Source organism: Bufo gargarizans, chromosome 11, assembly GCF_014858855.1.
Source record: "Bufo gargarizans isolate SCDJY-AF-19 chromosome 11, ASM1485885v1, whole genome shotgun sequence".
NCBI classification, from domain to species: Eukaryota; Metazoa; Chordata; class Amphibia; order Anura; family Bufonidae; genus Bufo; species Bufo gargarizans.
This window is the reverse complement of record NC_058090.1, coordinates 26,402,299-26,422,812: the sequence shown is the minus strand read 5'-3', so window position 1 is coordinate 26,422,812 and position 20,514 is coordinate 26,402,299. Positions and strand designations below refer to the sequence as shown.

The following is a 20,514-nucleotide window of genomic DNA, read 5'->3' as shown; positions in this document are numbered from 1 at the left end:
CACAGGGCTGTTTGCCTGTATTGCTGCCTGCAAACAGGGGCCGGCCGCTTGCAAACCATATCACGGATGTGGACCCGTTGACTTCAAGGGGTCCGCAATCCGTAACATACCGTGCAGAGGCAACGGAGCCGAAGGCCACAGAAGCAATGCGGAGTGCTTTTGTGGCATTTCGGCCCGTGCTTCCACACCGGATCACGGACCCATTCAAGTTGAAAGAGTCTGCATCCATCTGCACCAGTCACACGGACGGTGCCCATGCATTGGGGACCGCAATTTGCGGTCCCCAATGCACGAAACGAGCGGCACCTGGTGCATGAGCCCTTACCTGTTCCCCCCCCCCCCCCCCCTACCCTCATACTGTTCATCCCCATTTAAAGATGCTCCATGGACAGAGCTACTAAGTGTAATGTATGTATGACTTGGAATGCTGGGTGAATACATTTGCACTAGATACAAGCAGGTTGCATATTTGGAAGCCCAGATTCTGGATCTAAATGTGCAGCTAGAAACACGCAGAAGTGCAGCAAACCTGGAGCGAGGCTAAGGCTGCGTGCACACGGCCGCGAAAAAACTACCTTTAAAAATGGAAACACTTTCAGTTTTTCATGGCCATTTTTCAACCTCTTGTGCATCCATTTTCTGGACGTTTTGCATCTGTTTTTCATGGCTGTTGAAAATGGTGTTAAAATTGGATGAATTTCATTCACCTGAAACAGGCCTAGAAAGTGGTAAATGAGACGGGTCCACCGGCCCGCCCCCTTCCCTGCCAATGCCACGCCCACTTTTTTAGTCCTGGCGTCAGAATCTGCGCTTGAAATATGCCTAATTTCAAGCGCAGTAGGTAACAAGTACAAACGGCTAAAATACCCCCCCCCCTCCTCCTCCCCCATGGTTACTGTAAAAAAGATCAGGATCAGTACAGGATAAGTAATGTATGTACACAGTGACTGCACCAGCAGAATAGTGAGTGCAGCTCTGGAGTATAATACAGGATGTAACTCAGGATCAGTACAGGATAAGTAATGTATGTACACAGTGACTGCACCAGCAGAATAGTGAGTGCAGCTCTGGAGTATAATACAGGATCAGTACAGGATAAGTTATGTAATGTATGTACACAGTGATTGCACCATCAGAATAGTGAGTGCAGCTCTGGAGTATAATACAGGATGTAACTCAGGATCAGTACAGGATAAGTTATGTATGTACACAGTGACTGCACCAGCAGAATAGTGAGTGCAGCTCTGGAGTATAATACAGGATGTAACTCAGGATCAGTACAGGATAAGTAATGTATGTACACAGTGACTGCACCAGCAGAATAGTGAGTGCAGCTCTGGAGTATAATACAGGATCAGTACAGGATAAGTTATGTAATGTATGTACACAGTGATTGCACCATCAGAATAGTGAGCGCAGCTCTGGAGTATAATACAGGATGTAACTCAGGATCAGTACAGGATAAGTTATGTATGTACACAGTGACTGCACCAGCAGAATAGTGAGTGCAGCTCTGGAGTATAATACAGGATGTAACTCAGGATCAGTACAGGATAAGTAATGTATATACACAGTGACTGCACCAGCAGAATAGCGAGTGCTGCTCTGGAGGATAACAATGTTTAGAGGTTGATGTAGTATAAGTTATATATAGTAGAGGATATAATGTTTCCTACTTTATTATTATGTTGATTGTTGCTGCCCCAGTGATTTCAATGTCACCAGTAGCCATATTTCCACAGTATAATATATGTGTCCTCACAATCCTTCCCTGGAGGAGGGGGTAATGCTTAAACCTGTTTCCAGCCAAGTGGAACCCTCTGTAGGTGAGACGCTCCCAGCAGAGGGCTGGACGGGGGCTCTGTGCTTCTGATGAATTTCCATGGACACAAGAAGGTACTACTGCTTTGGGTTTTATCTGCTGCTCCTGGGGTCTCTGCCGGGGGTCTCCACAGTACCAGGTAGGTAGATTTGCACACTGGTTCCAGTTAGTGGATTGCCTTTATATGTTGCGGTCTCACATTGTACACTGCACCAGGCGTTTGATAACACAGGCTGACCTGATTGCGGATGTAACGCTGCAGTTTAAAACACTCTAAGCAGTTAAGGCTACTTTCACATTACCGTTTTTTTCTGGATCCGGCAGGGTTCAGCAAAAAACGCTTCCGTTACTGATAATACAACCTTCTGCATCTATTATGAACGGATCCGGTTGTATTATCTTTAACATTGCCAAGACGGATCCGGTTGTATTATCTTTAACATTGCCAAGACGGATCCGGTTGTATTATCTTTAACATTGCCAAGACGGATCCGTCATGAACACCATTGAAAGTCAATGGGGGAAGGATCCGTTTTCTATTGTGTCTTGCTCCGCATCCCATGACGGAAAGAAAACCGCGGCATGCTGCGGTTTGCTCTCTGGTATGAGAACGGAACGGAATGCATGTTTGAGCACTCAGTTCTGTTCAGTTACGTTTTGTCTTCATTGACAATGAATGGGGACAAAACTGAAGAGTTTTTTTCCGGTTTTGAGACCCTATGACGGATCTCAATACTGTAAAATAGAAACGCTAGTGTGAAGGTAGCCTTAGATGTATTTTATATAAAGAATTCACAGACGTTGGACCCTGTAGCTTTATTCTCATCCTGACATTTGATGTTGCATTGTTTATATTGTCCTCTTATATTATATACAGTTTCCTGATGCTTGATAGTACAGGCGGACTACATGCCATTGCATAACATAGGCCAAACAGCTATATGTACACCTGATATTGTACTGTACTCCCTGATGTTGGATAATGCACAGAGTCCTTATATACAGCAGTCTGACATTGTATCATGTACTTGATAGCGTGGGCCATGGATCCATAATGCTTCCTGACAATTTGATAGTATGCATTCCAAATTCCAAAATTGTAGGGGCGCTGTGTAAAATGTAAGTATAAACAGAATGCAATCATCTGAAAATCTCATAGACCTGTATTTTATTCACATTAGATCACAGGGCACATATCGGATGATGAGAGACATTTCATGGAAAAAAAAATAATGAGGCTACTTTCACACGTGCGTTGTTAAGTCTGGTATTCAGATCCGGCAGAGGATCTCAATACCAGAAATAAATGGATCCAATTAGATTTTGCACATCAGGACGCGGTTGTGTAAAATCAAAAAAGAAAGAAAAAAATGGATCTGTCACTAGATACATTGAAAGTCAATGGGTGATGGATCAGTTTTTTTAGGCTCAGTTACCGTTGACTTACATTGTTGACAGTGACTGATCCATTGTTGTTGTCCGAACACAAAACATAATGCTGCCTGATGTGTCCTGAGCGGATCTCTTTCCATTCAGAATGCATGAGGAAACGTTTTTTTTCTGGTATTGAGATTCCTTTTAGAATTTGGCAACAGCATATCTCAAAAAAGTTGGGACGGGGGCAAAAATAAAAAGGCTGGAAAAGTGACTGCAAAAGTAAGTTGCATAGTCATGGGTATAAAAGCGTGTCAGAGGGGCAGAGGTTCACCAGTCTGCAAAAAACCTGCGTCAAAAAATTGTGGGACAATTTCAGAAAAATGTTGCTCAACATAAAATTGTGAAGATATTGGATATCCCACCATCTACAGTACATAATAGAAAAGATATAGAGAATCTGGGGACGGTCAGTACTATGTTTGTGATCTAGGGGTCCTCAGGCGGCACCGCATTAAAAACAGGCTGGATTCTGTGCTGGAAATTACTGCATGGGCTCAGGAACAGTTACAGAAATCGTTGTCTGTGAACACAGTTCCACAAATGCAAGTTAAAGCTTCATGCAAAGAAGAAGCCACATGTCAACACGGACAAAATTCTTTTTGGAAACCACGGACGCTGTGTCATGCGGACTTAGGAGGAGAGGGACCATCCAGCTTATCAGCACGTCTGTAATGGTATGGGGCTGCATTAGTGCCTAGGGCGTGGACGGCTTACACTATCAATGCTGAACAGTGTATAGAGGTTCTAGAACAACATGTGCTCCAGACACCCTCTCTTTCAAGGACGGCCTTGTATATTTCAGCAAGACGATGCTGAAACCCCCCCCACACCATACTGCACCCTCCACAACAGCATGGCTTCACAGAAGAAGAGTCCGGGTGCTGAACAGGCCGCCTGTAGTCCAGACCTTTCCCCAATAGAAAAGATTTGGCACATTACGAAACAAAAAAAATGGCAAAGAAGACCCAGGACCGTGGAGCAGCCAGAATCCTACATCAGACAAGAATGGGACAACAATCCTCGCCCAAAACTCCTGCAATTGGTCTCCTCACTTTATATACCTACAATGTTGTTTACAAACAAAGAACGACAAAATGATCATAAATATAGTTCATTTTATTACAACAAATTCATGACATATCATAATGTACACAATAAAATAAAAATAGCAGGGAACACCAGCAGAAAGGCAATGCCAAAATCCACAGGCCTCTGCCGCTATCACCCACCAATAGTTGTTAAACATGTCAAGCACAACTAAGTTATGAGTGTGTGATCAAATCAAAAAAGTATTAGGTTTGGCCCAATATAAGAAGAAGCTAAAAATGTAGCATATAAGAATATCACACTAAACGTGTACAAATCCCTAAAAAGAACAAAACTCTAAGGTGAAACCTATCACTCAATAGAGCCAAAGAGAGAGGTACAGCAAAGGCTAAATATAAGAGCAGGAGAAAAAATAAATCCCAAAAAAAATAAAAGTGAAAGTCCCTATAGTAAAGGTGAAATGAGCCAAGAAAATAGTTGTAATCAGATCGACGAAGCTGAGGCGAAACGCGTGTCGAGGTTCCTATCCTGACCTGCGCTGCTCTTCTCACCCCCCCCATCATGTCCTGCGCTGCTCTTCTCACCCCCCCCCCCCATCATGTCCTGCGCTGCTCTTCTCACCCCCCCCCATCATGTCCTGCGCTGCTCTTCTCACCCCCCCCATCATGTCCTGCGCTGCTCTTCTCACCCCCCCCATCATGTCCTGCGCTGCTCTTCTCACCCCCCCATCATGTCCTGCGCTGCTCTTCTCACCCCCCCCCATCATGTCCATCGGGCCCGCGCTGCTCTTCGCACCCCCCTATCCGGTCCTGCGGCTGGGCTCTTCTCAACCCCCCGCCCCCATATCATGTCCTGCGCTGCTCTTCTCAACCCCCCCCAAGCAGGTCCTGGGCGCTGGCTCTTTCTCACCCCCCCAGTCATGGTCCTGCGCTGCTCTTCCTTTCACCCCCCCCCCCAGCATGTCCCGGTCGCTGCTCGTCGCACCCCCCCATCATGTCCTGCGCTGGCTCTTCTCACCCCCCCCCCATCAATGTCCTGCGCTGCTCTTCTTCACACCCCCCCTCCCAGCATGTCCTGCGCGGCTCCGGTTCATCACCCCCCGCCCTCCATCATGTCCTTGCCGCTGCTGCTCCTTCACCCCCCCCCCTCCCTCATGTCCTGCGCTGCTCATTCTCAACCCCCCACCTCCCATCATGTCCTGGCGCTGCTCCTTCTCACACCCCCCCCATCATGTCCTGCGCGCGCTTCTCAACCTCACCCCCCCATCATGGCCGCGCTGCTCGTCTCCACCCCCCCCCATCATGTCCTGCGCTGCCTCTTCTCACCCCCCCCCCCTCCCATCATGTCCTGCGCTGCTCTTCTCACCCCCCCCCCCATCATGTCCTGCGCTGCTCTTCTCACCCCCCCCATCATGTCCTGCGCTGCTCTTCTCACCCCCCCCCCATCATGTCCTGCGCTGCTCTTCTCACACCCCCCCCCATCATGTCCTGCGCTGCTCTTCTCACCCCACCCCCTCCCATCATGTCCTGCGCTGCTCTTCTCACCCCCACCCCCCCCCATCATGTCCTGCGCTGCTCTTCTCACACCCCCCCCATCATGTCCTGCGCTGCTCTTCTCCACCCCCCCCCCCTCCCATCATGTCCTGCGCTGCTCTTCTCACCCCCCCCCCTCCCATCATGTCCTGCGCTGCTCTTCTCACCCCCCCCCCCTCCCATCATGTCCTGCGCTGCTCTTCTCACCCCCCCCCATCATGTCCTGCGCTGCTCTTCTCACCCCCCCCCCCATCATGTCCTGCGCTGCTCTTCTCACCCCCCCCCCCCCCTCCCATCATGTCCTGCGCTGCTCTTCTCACCCCCCCCCCTCCCATCATGTCCTGCGCTGCTCTTCTCACCCCCCCCCCCCCTCCCATCATGTCCTGCGCTGCTCTTCTCACCCCCCCCCCCCCCCCCCCATTATGTCCTGCGGTATACATTGATCTGATTACAACTATTTTCTTGGCTCATTTCACCTTTACTATAGGGTCTTTCACTTTTATTTTTTGGGGGATTTACTTTTTCTCCTGCTCTTATATTTAGCCTTTGCTGTACCTCTCTCTTTGGCTCTATTGAGTGATAGGTTTAACCTTAGAGTTTTGTTCTTTTTAGGGATTTGTACACGTTTAGTGCGATATTCTTATATGCTACATTTTTTACTTCTTCTTATATTGGGCCAAACCTAATACTTTTTTGATTTGACATGTATGCACTCATAACTTAGTTGTGCTTGACATGTTTAACAACTATTGGTGGGTGATAGCGGCAGAGGCCAGTGGATTTTGGCATTGCCTTTCTGCTGGTGTTCCCTGTTATTGTTATTTTATTGTGTACATTATGATATGTCATGAATTTGTTGTAATAAAATGAACTATATTTATGATCATTTTGTCGTCGTTTGTTTGTAAACAACATTGTAGGGTATATATTGGTCTTTTAAACTTTTGCCCAGATTTACTGTTTCACATATTGAGGCTTGTTTTTGGTCTCCTCACTTGCCAGACTGTTAGAAGAGGATCAGATGCTACACAATGGTAGACATGACCCAGTTCTAACTTTTTTTAGATGCGTTGCTGCCATCAAGCTCCAAATGAGTTAATTTTCTCATGAAATGGTAAAATGTTTCATCACCTATGTGCTCCATGATCTCTTGGGAATAAAATCATTGCATTCCGTTTTTGCATTTTACACAGCGCCCCATCTTTTTTGGAATTGGGGTTATAGTTGGACATTTGAGATTCCCCATAGCAGATATGCTGACGTATCACTGATCTTGTATCCTGCTCCCTGACATTTCACAGAGCTTTCTCATTTTTTATGTTGCAGCCTGATATTTGATATTACGAGGCATGTAATATTAGTCTGGTATTGTATACGTCACCCTAGTCATTGGATAATATACGCTGGACATTTCATATTACAGGGGATAGTGTATAATGCAGCCCTTATCTTTCCCTTCACAGATGACGAATGCCCAGACGCTCTTCCTGCTCATGAGAACTGTGACTATGATGAGGTCTGTGAGGATTCTTCATGTCAGTACAATGAGTATGTCACCTGTCACCTGAACCGCTGCGGGACGTGCGAGGCCGTGTTCAGAGGATATGACAACCTGACGGTCAACTGCAAGCAATGTAAGTCCATTGTAATATATATCCACTGCCCGCTGCTCTCTAGTGAATGGATAGGCTGCATTCTCAGTGATGTCACCGCTGATCTCTAGTGAATGGATAGGCTGCATTCTCAGTGATGTCACCGCTGATCTCTAGTGAATGGATAGGCTGCATTCTCAGTGATGTCACCGCTGCTCTCTAGTGAATGGATAGGCGGCATTCTCAGTGATGTCACCGCTGATCTCTAGTGAATGGATAGGCTGCATTCTCAGTGATGTCACCGCTGATCTCTAGTGAATGGATAGGCTGCATTCTCAGTGATGTCACCGCTGATCTCTAGTGAATGGATAGGCTGCATTCTCAGTGATGTCACCGCTGCTCTCTAGTGAATGGATAGGCTGCATTCTCGGTGATGTCACCGCTGCTCTCTAGTGAATGGATAGGCTGCATTCTCAGTGATGTCACCGCTGATCTCTAGAGAATGGATAGGCTGCATTCTCAGTGATGTCACCGCTGATCTCTAGTGAATGGATAGGCTGCATTCTCAGGGATGTCACCGCTGATCTCTAGTGAATGGATAGGCTGCATTCTCAGTGATGTCACTGCTGCTGTATTAAAAAAGTGTAACACAAACATCCTAACCTTGGATTTCTTTGTAGGATGGGTGTAGTAGTACTGAGGGCCCAGTGTGATATCATTGTACTTGCTACAGCAGAAATAATTGTTTCTCCACAATGATTTTCTTTTACATTCATTTGCTTCTTCAAGTGACGCCCAAGTGTCGTCTGATGCATCTCGAGATGCTGCACAAGAGCCGCAGTGGACGGAGTCATCCAGGACGGAGCAAGGTGGAGATCGACAATGTCTACGATCCGGAGTGCGAGGAGAGCGGAGATTTCAAAGCAAAGCAATGCGACGAGGATTCCAACCTGTGCTGGTGCGTGGACAGCGCAGGGGTCAGGGTGACGGACAAGACCAGCGATGACCCCAAGTGCGAGAAACTTGTCAGTGTTCAGTAAGTGAGGTGACTCTTACACACTGGATTATTTTTTACATTACGGATGTTCAGGTCTCCTGTATTAGAGGCTGTAAGTACATTTATTATGCCTTCTCACCCATCGGGACCCCGCCACCGCAGCGCAGGGACCCGATAAAGACCCTTACCCACCGCAAACACCTTCTATGTCGCAGTCAGGGCTAGAAGGGGTTAATCCGCCAGCATTGATGATACAGCAAGGGCCCGGCTGTTGGTTACTGCACTGATCGGGCGCGCACCTGCCCGATCAGCATGACATACTAATACGACGTCAAATTGCGGGAAGTCACCGTGCACAGGAGTGGCAAGAAAACTGGCACCGTAAGGTGGGGCATTGGCTGGACTGCATTCGGGGGGGACTCTATCTGGCATTTTAAGGTATTTGGGGACTGGCTAACATTGTCAGACGGTCCCTGGCTGGTATTTTCTATGAGAAGGGACTGGTTCTCATTATCATAGGGGATTCGTTGCTGCCATTGTGGGGCGGGGGCTCGGTGTGAACGCCATTGTTGAGGGTCAGTGCAGGGGGTGTTGTGACTAGCATAGGATAGAACTTCTTTCCCAGCCATGAGCACAGCAGCTGACCTTCTTTCCACCCCCTCCGTAAATAGGAGCTGAACACTTAAAATAGGAGGAGAATTTAAAGGGTTTGTCCATGTGTTCTATACTGATAACCTATTCTCAGAACGTCCAGCGATCACACGTTGATGAACTATTATATTAAATGCATTAAAGGGCATCTGTCAGCAGTTTTGTACCTATGCCACTGGCTGACCTGTTACATGTGCTCTTGGCAGCTGAAGGCATCTGTGTTGGTCCCATGTTCATATGTGCCCGCATTGCTGAGAAATATGATGTTTTAATAAATGCAAATGAGCCTCTAGGAGCAACGGGGGCGTTGCCATTACACCTAGCGCCTTTGTTCTTTCTGAAACTGCCACGCTGTCTGCACTTTAAATTACACGACCAGGCAGTAAAAACATCATAATGCCTGGACCTGTCAATCAAAGTGCAGAGGGCGTTGCAGAGAGAGCAGAGCCTCTAAGTGTAATGGCAACGCCCCTGTTGCTCCTAGAGTGTCCAGGAGGCGGGGCCACCATGAAGTACTCTTTGTATTGAGCTGTTCACAGCCCCTCCCCTTTGCTCTGAGTGACATCTGTAGTAGTCATCTGATTGGGTGCTACAGCTGTCACACAGAGCATGGAGGAGGGCTGTGAACAGCTCAACGAGAGAGAGCACGTCTCAGTGAAGCTTCTCCTCCTGGGCAATCAAAGACCAGAACCTGATTGAAGAAAACTTAATATTCACACTACCCCTGATGATAACAGCTCTACACAAAAGTATGTTTGTACTGCTGTCCTCAGCCCCTGTCTAGTGCTGTTTTCAGTTTAGTGTGCTCAAAACTGCTGACAGATTCCCTTTAAGGGAGCAACAGATAGCATCTGAATATAAGTATTATTCCGCCAGGTGTAAGGTCAGACGATGTCAAAGCCGCGGTGTCTGTGTATTGTGCTGATTTCCGCATTCTTGTCTTTCAGGCTCATTCAGATTAATTTCGCCTTCAAAGTGGATATGGCGCAGCTGAAAGGGAAAGAGGAGGAGCTCCGCAGGTCAGTGTTGCATCCCCTCCATGAATAATTACATGCACACAGCAGCGTATAGGATAGGACGCTCCCCTCCTCTTATAAAATAAGAGCCTAAAGTCTGAGCGTTGCCATGAGAAACAGAATGAAACCTCCATTCTTTACACTGCAGGCTGCAGCATTACACAATTCTTATTGTTCCTCAGTTGCGCCGACTTTTGCAACCATTCCAACCAACAGCAACTTTTGCATTAACAGAATTGGTTAATATTGTGCAGCCCCAACAGTGGTGCAAAATTCATCAGTCCCTGCTCCAGGCCTAAGGGGATGTGGAAGGGGAATGGCTCTAATTGCAGGTGCCGACAAGGCAAATTTGATAGAAAACACAATATTTCATTTTTTTTATTTACATAGTAGATTCCCGGGATTTGAGTCGTGTGTCTTGCGGCTCAGACAGTGATTTAGCCGCGGTGAGGAGCCCGGCGGCGTCTGTGTAATTTAGGCAGTAAATATTCAGGGCCCGCCGGTTCTTTCGACGTTCTCCACTTTCAGTGTAATTGAATTATTATTTTTTTATGGCCTCTTCTGACAAATGTCTGGGGCTGAAGCCATTTCACCTTGTGTCTACAGGAAGCTGATTGCTAAAGTGTCACCGTTCCTTCTCAAAGCTCCGCAGATCTCACAGGTGATGGTGAGGACGCAATGGGTTATTTTTATGGGTTATTTTATGTGTTATTTTTTTATTTACTACCAGTATACGATCAACAAGAAACTTTTTGTTCCCCTCCTTGACTTCAGCTGTTCCTTGGTTGGATCCGGTTCTCGGAAACCTGGGTGACAACTAGTATGTCAATCACAGTCCCCACAGGGGTTGTCACCCAGCTCTCCCAGAGCATTCTCTGCCCCCCATATAGCTGCCAGTTTAGGCCTGTTGCACATGACCGTATGGCTTTTTCAGTGTTTTGCGGTCCGCAAAAAAATACGGATGACATCCGTGTGCATCCCGTTTTTCTTTACGGTACATCTGGCCCCTAACAGAACAGTACTATCCTTGTCCGTTATGCGGACAATTATTAAGTCTCTATTCACACATCCGCAATTCTGTTACGCATTTTGCAGAACGGAATTGCGGACCCATTTATTTCTATGGCGCACTTCCAGGTCCGCATTTCCGTTCTCGAAAGAAATAGAACATGCCCTATTCTTGTCCGCAATAGGCATATTCTATTAGTGCCGGCAAAATGCGGAACGCACATTGCTGGTGTCCGTGTTTTGCGGATCCGCAAAACACACACGGATGTGTGAATGGACCCGAAGTATGGGAAGAGCAAACTGAACTACCTAGATATACTGTATATGTAGGTGCTATACCAAGGCAGGTGATATCTATTCCGTTCAGTAGGAAAGCTGGGTGATAATCAAGATGGCAGCCATTACAGCTCTCCTGAGTGGCGAATGTTCTATATTCAGCCTCATACAAGTGCGGGATTGTATTGCTGCCTACACGGGTAGATTTTGCCATTCATTACACTAGGAAAGCTGCGTAAGCAATGTATAACCACGCTGCTACTCCTGTCCGTTGCAGGTTCACGAGCTGAATCGCGAGGGTCACTATGAAGTTCTTTTCTACAAATGGAAACGAAGGATCCTGTGGACATTGCGACAGTGGCGTATTACATCGAGCGGGGGGTAAATTATGGCCTTGACTGAGGAGGTTTAGTATCTGGTGCTAGAAGGGGTAGGAAGCTGCGGCCTCTGTGCCCGGAGGCCCAGGTCAGGATTTCCTGCACAGTCATGTTGTGGCACCTAAGGTCAGCTGGGAGTTAGATACTGACAGCCTATCCTATAGGCTCTTTTACATTGGCCAGGGGGCAGGTACAAACACTTGTTTCCGATTATTAGCCCATATAATGATGCCATCAGGACCATCAAACCAAACACTTGTTTTCCGGGTGATCACACCTGTCATGTGGCATATTAAAAATCCTCATTTTTGGTCTGCAAAATGAAAGAGGGACAAACAACCTTGATAACGATCATTGATCCCCCCGATCACATGACCCAATGCAATTCATAGCGTTCATTTATTGCCCATTGTTGTCATGTGTAAGAGGACCCCAAGTCATCAAGTATCATTTGGACTAATGTGGTAACTCGTCAAGTTAAAAAACACTCACTTAAGTTACTACTAATGATACTTACAGCAGCCCGTTGTCTAATACCTCCATGTTGGAAAAGCCCCGAACCACCAAGGGTCTCTGATTTGTACGCTAGGGTGACGGAAGTCCGAACCCAGGAATACTCCACAGCTATGTTTCAGGACAAAGTTGCTCTCTTCAATGCCATATGGGATCCCTGGGATGATTACTGGGCTACGAGACATCCTTAGGCTGGGTTCACACCTGAGCGTATTCGATAAGCGCTTTTTACAGGCGTATTTTGGGGCGCTTTTGTATTTTGGAAACGCGCGTTTGTGTGATTGAACACAGAGGCATCCAATGAATCTATGGGCAGGCACGTGCGACAATACGCCCCAAAGAAGCTCCTGTACTTCTTGGGGCGCAGGGCGTTTTACAGCGCGATCGTATGTGCTGTAAAACGCTCAGGTGAGACCCATTCTCATAGGGAAGCATTGGTTTTTGCCTGTTGAGCGTTTTACAGCGCGTAGGAACGCGCTGTAAAACGCTCAGGTGTGAACCCAGCCTTAGAGAGCTGGCGAGAATGGTGTATCTCCCCCCCATCTCCCTTTTGTGTCTTTGTCCTTGTCTCGTTGTTATTCAGTGGTCACAGACAGTTTATCTTTCTTCTGTGCGCTTTATTGTCATATTAATGCTTGACATTCCTCGTTCTGTTATAGAATATTACTGAATGTTATTAATGCCTAAGTTACTGTGAATACGATGCTTCACATGTTATACCTCATACTAATGTGCATAGATCTGTTGTGGATATGCTTTGTCATTTCTTCACTCTTTTTAAGAAATATAAAATTATAAAAATAAAAAAAAAGTATCATTTGGACAGCCCATTCGATTGCACTAATCGTAGTGGTCTAGGCTGGTGAAAAAGTTAATGGTGATATCCTTGGGGTCGAGAATAGGACTTGCTCTACCTTCTTTGTGGGGCCACGAAACCGAACTGCGGAGTGGACAGCACACGGTGTGCTGTCCGCACCCGTTCCACAAAATTGCGGAACGGATGCAGACCCAGAACTACGGACGTGTGAATGCACCCTTATGATGTAACCTCAAATAAAAACATATAGCACCAAAATAGAATGAATGGGTGGCAACACTGAAACACCATGCTAGCGATCGGCAGAGGTCACACGATATCCTAGTGATATGCCACCAGTGTTTTTAATCCTACTACCTCTGGTGGTCTAAGGGGAGTGAATGGGTAATGATGATACCTTTGAAATCAATGGATTTTTTTTTCCTATTTCTGCTATAGTTTCTGTTCACATTAGTGTAATGGCTTCCCTCGGATCTGTTTTCAAATGGATAACGGCACCAATAAAAAATACTGGAAAGCCCCGACATTTATAATACTGTGAACAGACCCTATTGCTCTGTCTGCTCAACGGTTATCACAGGGGGACCCTTTGCATTTGCTGCAAAATCTGCATACAAAGTGAGCCACCTGCTGGCCATTGCTAGTTACTACCCACAAACCTGGAACTAAAATAATCCACATACATTTTGTAACTGGTTGATATTTTGTCCCCACAGTTAAAAACACAGCAAGTTCAGCGTTCCCCTTGGATGGAAGAAGCCTCGAGGTTGACACAGAATCGATCCGGGTTTGTTTTTTGATAATGAACCTCCTCGAATTTACATGAAAAGCATCTCCCGGCTTTGCCGCCATCATTATCATCATCGCCCTGGTTATTCTCACTGGGATTGCAGTGTTTGTAAGTATAAAGGGGGCGATGAGTACAATATGGATTAGAAGATAGTTACCCCCCCTTAACTGGTATGGCACCCTGGGTGAATAATATATGCACACAATGCACATGCAGCCAGGCTGGTAGGGTCCATCACACGTCCGTAAGTGTTTCTGCGGATCCGCAAAACACGGACACTGGCAATGTGCATTTCCGCAATATGCGGACCGCACATCGCCGGCACTATAATAGAAAATGCCTAATCTTGTCCGCAATTGCGGACAAGAATAGGACATGTTCTATTTTTTTTGCGGAAGTGCGGATCTGCAAATGCGGATAGCACATTCCAGCCCCATTGAAAATTAATGGGTCTGCACCCGTTCCGCAAAAATGCGGAAAGGATACGGACCCATTTTGCGGACATGTGTATGGACCCTTATAGTCACCAATTTGATGGCAGTATCCCTTTCTTGTTCCCAACTCATTATCGGATGGGGCGCTGCGTTATAATTCATTCTGGTATTTTGCAGGTGTGTTGCAGAGGAGAGCGGAGCAGGAGCGCATCCAGTTTGAAGTCATTGAGGTAAGAGATTTATTCTGTTAATAGCACTTTGGAAGATGGGGTACACCTCTCACAATTGGGGGGACCCCACCATTTCTATTTCCGTCTAAGAAAAAAAAGTTGCAAGCCATAATTGTTTAAATATGATTCTTAACCACTGACAAACATGCTGTCACTACCGGGGAGTAATAGTTTGTTGTCAGCTGCTGGGGGTGGGAGATTTAAAAGGAAAAGTGGCGTAGTTGCCCCTAGCAACCAGATTCTCCTATTCGTTTTACAAAGAAGCTCTGAAAAATGTAAGGTGGGATCTGATTGGTTGCTATGGTTTTCCTTTATACCAGTTTTGATCAATCTCTCCCTATATCTGTCTACTGCGCTGGAACCTCAAGTGGGCCCAGGTGTTACACAGAGAATATGTATAGGAAAACAGAAAATAAAGATTAGGGCAGGTAAATGTTACCAGTGCTCGTTATGGGGCAGATTGTCTGTGTGAAAGGACTAATAACGTGCACGTATTAGTGACATTTCAAAGGGCTGTGGGTGTTGAGACCCCCTCAATGAATCGCCGACAAATTCTCTTTGCAGGGGTAGGTTTAGCAGTGTATGGGCTCATCGAAACGCCATACACCGCGGCCAATCAGAGCCAACAAGCTACACCTGTCCCTCCTGTTTCAGTGATCAATGAGGTGGGGGTCTCAAAACCCAGAACCACCTTACTTGTCACGATGATAACTAGAGGTACACTTTAAAGCCCATCTGTCAGCAGTTTTGTCCCTATGACACTGGCTGACCTGTTCCATGTGCGCTTGGCAGCTGGAAGGCATCTGTGTGGTCCCATGTTCATATGTGCCCGCATTGCTGAGAAAAAGGATGTTTTAAAATATGCAAATGAGCCTCTAGGAGTGTCATGGCACTAAGCCAAACACCACCCTTCACCCTCACACCTTGCCCATGTCCTATATGCTTGCTTCCCTGTGGGTTTAAGGCTGTCCCCAGAATACCCCAGGCTATACAAGGCCAGATACAATACTCTATATTCCTATGGGACCATACCCTTATCTGCTGGGACTATGGTAGGGCTATCCCACCTATTGCACAACTAAAGCCAAGCCAACACACAGTAGAATTATACTACTACATATAACCGGGTTCCATCAACAGGACCACTCAGCAGCTATTGAAAAGGGGTTCTCTGGGCTTTTAATATTGATGACCTATCCTCTGATCGGCAGGGGGTCCGACACCCAGCACCACCGCCGATCGCTGGATGAGGAGACGGCGCACTAAGTGCACATGTGCTGTCTCCCTTCCTGCTGCTATGTCTATGGCAAAGCAGCTGTGAACAGGAAGAGAGACGGTATGGTTGACACTGAATGGTCTGATGTGTCCTGCCCTCCAGCCAATCCCTCGTCCTCATACAGTCAAGGTGATCACTGCATGATAAATGCAGCCAGTCTCCTTCACAGAGCGAGCAGCAGACTGTCGGGACGGAACGTTTCCTTCCTGTCAATGGCTGGTCAGGTCAAGTGCAGAGCCTCTAGGTGTAACAGCAACGCCCCGTTGCTCCTAGAGGCTCATTTGCATATAATAAAACATCCTTTTTCCCCAGCAGTGCGGGCACATATGAACATGGGACCAACACAGGTGCCTTCAGCTGCCAAGCACACATGTAACAGGTCAGCCAGTGTCACAGGTACAAAACTGCTGACAGATGCCCTTTAAAGGGAATCTGTCACCCTGATTTTGGACTATTATCTACAGCAAGGGTCAGCAACCTTTGGCACTCCAGATATGGTGAAACTACAACTCCCAGCATGCTCCATTCACGTCTATGGGAGTTCTCAAAACAGCTAAGCACGTGTGCATGCTGGGAGTCGTAGTTTCACCACAGCTGGAGTGCCTAAGGTTGCTGATCCCTGATCTACAGTAATACATGAGTAGTACTGCAGATAAGAAGTCCAGACTGTATTCCAGTGCAGCGGTGTAACAGGGGGCAATAGGAAAATAAAAATTGTGATCTGGACGCCTTATCATTACTCCGACAGCTCACTCCACTTTCACATAGGGCTAAAGTCAGTTTTAGCCAAGTCAGATTTATGATCGGCCCTTTAAGGCCTCATGCACACGACCGTTTTTTTTTTAAGGTCCGCAAAAACAGGGTCCGTAGGTCCGTGATCCGTTTTTTCTTCCGTGGGTCTTCCTTGATTTTTGGAGGATCCACGGACATGAAGAAAAAATCGTTTAAGTGTCCGTCTGGCAGTGCAGACCCGGACGGATCCGTTTGCCGTTGACACAATATGGTGCAATTTCAAACGGATCTGTCCCCCATTGACTTTCAATGTAAAGTCAGGAGTCCCTATTATACCATAGGATCGGAGTTTTCTCCAATCCGATGGTATATTTTAACTTGAAGCATCCCCATCACCATGGGAACGCCTCTATGTTAGAATATACTGTCGGATAGGAGTTAGATAGTGAAACTCAGAGCCGACAATATATTCTAACACAGAGGCGTTCCCATGGTGATGGGGACGCTTCAAGTTAGAATATACTAAGAACTGTGTACATGACTGCCCCCTGCTGCCTGGCAGCACCCGATCTCTTACAGGGGGCTGTGATCAGCACAATTACTTCTCAGGTGCCGCACCTAGGGGGGTTAATTGTGCGTATCATAGCCCCCTGTAAAAGATCAGGGGCTGCCAGGCAGCAGACCCCCCTCCCTCCCCAGTTTTAATTTAATTGGCCAGTGTGGCCCCCCCCCGCCCTCTATTGTATTATCATTGGCTAGTGTGCAGCCCCCCCTCCATTGTATTAATATCATTAGTGGCCAGTGTGCGGCCCCCCTTCCCCCCACCCCCTGGATCATTGGTGGCAGCGGAGAGTTCCGATCGGAGTCCCAGTTTAATCGCTGGGGCTCCGATCGGTAACCATGGCAACCAGGACGCTACTGCAGTCCTGGTTGCCATGGTTACTTAGCAATATTAGAAGCATCATACTTACCTGCTGCGCTGTCTGTGACCAGCTGGGAGCTCCTCCTACTGGTAAGTGACAGGTCTGTGCGGCGCATTGCTCAATGATTTGTCACTTACCAGTAGGAGGAGCTCCCGGCCGGTCACAGACAGCCCACCAGGTAAGTATGATGCTTCTAATATTGCTAAGTAACCTTGGCAACCAGGACTGCAGTAGCGTCCTGGTTGCTATGGTTACCGATCGGAGCCCCGGGAAAGAGGGGAGGCCGCACACTGGCCACCAATGATATTAATACAATGGAGGGAGGGGGGGCCCCGCACACTGGCCACCAATGATATTAATACAATAGAGGGAGGGAGGGGGGGCCGCACACTGGCCACCAATGATATTAATACAATAGAGGGAGGGGGGCCGCACACTGGCCACCAATGATATTAAAACTGGGGAGGGAGGGGGGTCTGCCCCATGCTAGCCCCTGATCTCTTACAGGGGGCTATGATCCGCACAATTAACCCCTTCAGGTGCGGCACCTGAGGGGTTAATTGTACGGATCCCAGCCCCCTGTAAGAGATCAGGGGCTGCCAGGCAGCAGTCATGTACACAGTTCGTAGTATATTCTAACTTGAAGCGTCCCCATCACTATGGGAACGCCTCTGTGTTAGAATATACTGTCGGATCTGGGTTTTCACAAAGTGAAAACTCAGCTCTGAAAAAGCTTTTATGCAGACGGATCTTCGGATCAGTCTGTATGAAAGTAGCCTACGGACACGGATGCCAATCTTGTGTGCATCCGTGTTTTTTCACGGACCCTTTGACTTGAATGGGTCCGTGAACCGTTGTCCGTCAAAAAAATAGGACAGGTCATTTTTTTGACGGACAGGATACACGGGGGCGGATGACAAACGGTGCATTTTCCGAGTTTTCAACCTACCCATTAAAAGTAATAGGTTCCGCAGGAAATCACAGAAAACGGAACGGCCACGGGTGCACACAACGGTCGTGTGCATGAGGCCTAAGACTGTAATAAATGTGGTTTGACGGTAGCAGTTTATCAGTCATTAACAGCTTTACAAAAGTCGCACGTTCTATTAAAAAGTCTCATAAGATAAGCATGGTCCTCACTGGAGTGAAAGTACATAGACATCCACACAATTTCCAATAATCCACTCCTTAAGCTATCCAGAGGCTGACTGCTTATCAGAATTAAATTTTTTTCTATTTTTTTTTGTGCTCCAAATATAGTTTGGTGCATCTGCTGATTTTCTGTTCATTCTGCAGGGACACGAGCTGGAAGATTACCAGATGGCGCAGACGGACGGGCTCAGATATTATTACTCCTAATCTAATAAAGAAAATGTCTATATGTAGCCTGTGTACCTGGGTCCACTACAGACAGGAGAATGCAGCACTACAGCCTCCCGGGTATTTTGTTGAATTGTTACCTTTTGTTAATTAAAAATTCTAGTCAGCCATCTCTTTCGTATGTCTGGTACTGGGAAAGCTGTGTGATAGCAAATATGTGCGCCATCATATACCCCCAGAGATAGGCATCACCAAGAAATGGCTTAGGCTACTTTCACATTGGCGTTTTGGCTTTCCGTTTCTGAGATCCGTTCAGGGCTCTCACAAGCGGTTCCAAAACGGATCAGTTTTGCCCTAATGCATTCTGAATGTAAAAGGATCTGCTCAGAATGCATCAGTTTTCCTCCGATCAGTCTCCATTCCGCTCTGGAGGCGGCCACCAAAACGTTGCCTGCAGCGTTTTTCTGTCCGCCCTGTGGTGCGGAGCAAGACAGATCCGTCCTGGCACACAATGTAAGTCAATGGGGACGGATCAGTTTTCTCTGACAATATAAAATGGACCCGTCCCCCATTGACTTTCAAAGGTGTTCAAGACGGATCAGTCATGGCTATAGAAGGCATTATACAACCGGATCCGTTCATGACGGATGCATGCAGTTGTATTATTGTAACAGAAGCGTTTTTGCAGATCCATGACGGATCCACCAAAAAACGCTAATGTGAAAGTAGCCTATACCTTGACAATAGAACAAAGTTTTCCATTTACTAAAATTTACCAAACCGTCCATTTTTTCCCAGCATTTACAAAAGAAAACGCAAACAATGTTTTTTAGTGATTTTATTTCACACGACCTCCAGCAGCCGCCATAGGCCACCTGTCTGTATACATGGGTAGCAGACGCTGCATACACTTGGTAACAAAACAGCAAGTTTGATGACTGGTAGCAAGGACACCCATCATATTCTAACGAGATTCTCTGGAGTTAATGGGGATCAGTCCAATGTTGCAGCAGACACCCCTGTACACATACGGCGTTACACCCTTCCCCCAGCCAGTGAGTGATAGCAGAATAGAAAATATACCGAAGAGAACATTACAGATACAACCCCTCCGGCGTGCCTTCTTGTTTCTTGTACAAGACGTTCTCTTTAGATTTCTTGAAATCTTCATTGGTGACTTTCATCCTCCTCTCTCGGAGCGCCATCAGCCCGGCCTCTGTACATATGGCCTGCAGAAGGAGACAAGGTGAGTTTTACTGCTCAATTTGCTGATTAAATATTTGTATAATGTTGAGGAACATATAGTCTACTAATGGACACATCAAGCCTCCAGAGCTGTACTCCAGCTGACTGACCCATTGCTAATACAGCAATATTTCATGATACGGCATCGTCTGCTGTTTTGCTCTGCGAGAGATGCATTTTTTTCCCCCACATTGGCTCATTGCCCAATGATACGGAGAATGGTATTCCCTGCAATGCAGAACCCAGGAAATTGTCACCGTCTATTCTTGTAAGTTGTGCTGCATTGTGACTGCAACTCTGAGATCAGTACAAGATAAAGTCAATAGTACACGGTACAACGGCATTTATTTCCTGACTCAACAACTCCAACCAATATGATATCCCAGGAGCAGAACAGTGACCTGACATGTATGCACAATGTGTAAAAACAAAACCATTGAACCTCACAGATTGCTGGTAAAGCAAATGTCAAATATTCG

The 20,514-nt window shown here is 46.8% G+C and overlaps 1 pseudogene; it reads left to right on the top strand.

The window, feature by feature from the left end:
• The first annotated feature begins 1,811 nt into the window (after nt 1-1,811).
• LOC122921263 lies at nt 1,812-18,951 on the top strand (annotated as a pseudogene).
• The last annotated feature ends 1,563 nt before the right edge of the window (nt 18,952-20,514 follow it).